The sequence below is a fragment of the Triticum dicoccoides genome, chromosome 1B (assembly GCF_002162155.2).
Source record: "Triticum dicoccoides isolate Atlit2015 ecotype Zavitan chromosome 1B, WEW_v2.0, whole genome shotgun sequence".
Lineage (NCBI taxonomy): Eukaryota > Viridiplantae > Streptophyta > Magnoliopsida > Poales > Poaceae > Triticum > Triticum dicoccoides.
In genome coordinates, this window is record NC_041381.1 from 71187057 (window position 1) to 71189748 (window position 2692).

Here is a 2692-nt window from a genome sequence, read left to right on the forward strand (position 1 = left end):
CACTATGCACATCTTCAGGGGGAGTTCTTCTATATCTTGCAATCAAATTCCTCAATATCAGTACTTACACTTCATATGTTTATCCCCGTTGAAAACTTAACCTATATTGTCATCAATCACCAAAAAGGGGGAGATTGTAAGTGCATCTAGTGCCCCTTAGTGATTTTGGTGTATCGAAGACTTATAGGTTAAGGGACTAATGTGTTTATGAGTGTACACAGGTCTATAAGTCTATGAGGAGTTTGATATTTACAGAGAAAGTCGACCCCTAAAAATGAATATCTTCGACTGAAGATTTTGGTATTCCTGAAGACTTTCATGAAGACTTTGAAAGTGAAGAAATTGGTGTGTCCGTGAAGACTTGATATTCATGCGAGGAATATGAAGCTTGAAGACTTTCATTTTCATAGTTTTGTTTTTCTCTTTCTTGAGTCATAGGAAACACCGTACTGTTAAAGGGGGTCGAGGAAATACTAAGGAAAAATTTCCTTGTGATGCTCAACTCAAAATCCTACACCTACCAATCCCTTCGAGTGAAGCCTTTGGAAATCTCATACAGTTCAGTCAATTTCTTTAGTGACAGAGACGAAGTTCTTATGGTCGCTGAGGAATTTGTTCTGACTGAGGAGTTAGGAATTCGCCAGTGCGGATTGCCTACACAGTGAGGAACATGATAGCCCTGAGGAATTTGAGAGTCAAATTTCCGACCGTTGCTGTGCTGCGCGCCAGTTGTCCCAAAGTATCTTATCCACCTAACGGTCATATCAGACAAGGGCACTTATGTCTTATCATGTCGGGCTGCTCCCTAGGCTATAAATAGCCGCCCCCTACAACCACTAGCTGGTTGGCTGCTCCGAGAGAAACTGACACTTGTCATTTGAGAGCACCCCATCCTCCGAGGACTTTGAGCGAAAATCATCGAGTGAGGAAAAACCCAAACCCAAACACCTACAAACCCAAAGTGATTGAGCATCACTGAAGAGATTGATCCTGCGTGGATCCGACGCTTGTTACCTTTGAAGACTGTGCTTCTTCCAGACGGTTAGGCGTCATGGTCTAGAGCATCCAAGAGGAATTGTGGATCGCCGAGTGACCAAGTCTGTGAAGGTTTGGAAGTCGCCTGAAGACTTACCACGAGTGATTGGACAAGGTCTGTGTGACCTTAGTTCAAGGAGAATACGGTGAGGACTTGGTGTCCTGAGCTGCGTGCTCAGCGACTGGGTGTCCGGGACTGTGTGTCCTCGAGTTTAAATACTCAGCCGCTCCAACCAGACGTACAACTAAGACAACTGTTGGAACTGGTCTACCAAATCATTGTCTTCACCAACCTTACTAGTTCTATTTCGTCAACTCTTTCATTTCCTCATTACTGTGTTGAGTGATTGTTCATATCTGTGTTTGAAGACTTTGACTGAAGACTTTCTCAATTTCCTCGGTTCATTTTCTTCAGTCTGTTTGTCTTAATCTTGTGTTATCCTGTGATTACGCTTTCTGTACTCTGTGCTTGTCTTCATTTCATCATGATGACCATGCCTGTATTCTGCTATGCTTACTTCTGAGTACTTATTCCACTGCAAGTAGTTCTTCGCTAAGGAATTTCCTCACCGGCAAATTCCTCAGTGAAGAATTCATAAAAATCGCCTATTCACCCCCCTCTAGTCGATATAACGCACTTTCAATGACGCCCCTCGAGACGTTGGCCGCCTATAACTATTGCCCTACTTCGATATTTGCCGCAATACTCACCTTCCCCCCAACTTCTTGCCCTAGATCTCGCTTAGTCTGGCATGTCATCATCCGTCCCTAGCCAGAGGAGGGCAGCTCGCCGGCTCGCACGAAGGAGGACTCCTCACCACCCCTTGCCGCCCCACAAATACAGATGAACCATTCATTTAGGGGATTAAGGGGTAGCTAGCAAACCCCTTACATGACCTTTTCCCTAAATATGACCCCGTCCCCAACCCCCCCCCCCCAGTCGCTCATTGTTAGTTCAGTAGTGAGTAGTCTGAGCGAAAAGCCGCCTACCTCCTGCTCGTTCACAGTCTCCCTACCCCCGACACCACCATCCCTATCCTCACCATCGGCCGCCCCTTCCCTGATGACCGACGGAATGGAAAGGTCGTCCCCCGCCACACCTCCGGACACCATCACCGGTGCCGAAGACCCACCGTAGGTCATGAATTTGACACGCACTACCACAGAAACGACGATGACAAGGGAGGAACATCATCGACAACACATCGTCGCCGATGGCTGCCGGTAGCCGCTCCGCCATCACAACCGTACCAAAGGCGTTCGACAACACGGTGGCGGCGGCGATGAAGATAAAGAAGATCGCAGCCATCCCGACGCTTCCCCCTCGACCTACCATGGTGTTGAGGAGTACCAATCGGTGTCCTGCAGCCTCACCGCCACCCCTCTCACCTCCGGCGGGTGAGGACGAGGTGAGTGAATTGCAAAAAATCACCACATTTGGGGCATCGATTGCAGAAAACCACCTAGTCCCTAATTTTGTGCAAAAATCACCGCGTTTCTAGTGAACTTTTTGCAAATTGCACTGGTAAGGTGATTTAGCCTGATTGATTACTTTTTGACGGGTGGGGCCGGATTGTAAGGAGATGATTTCGTAAAAAAATTGACATACAGCTCCCTGGATTTCACAAAGATACCCTTATTCAAAAAATGAAAAAGC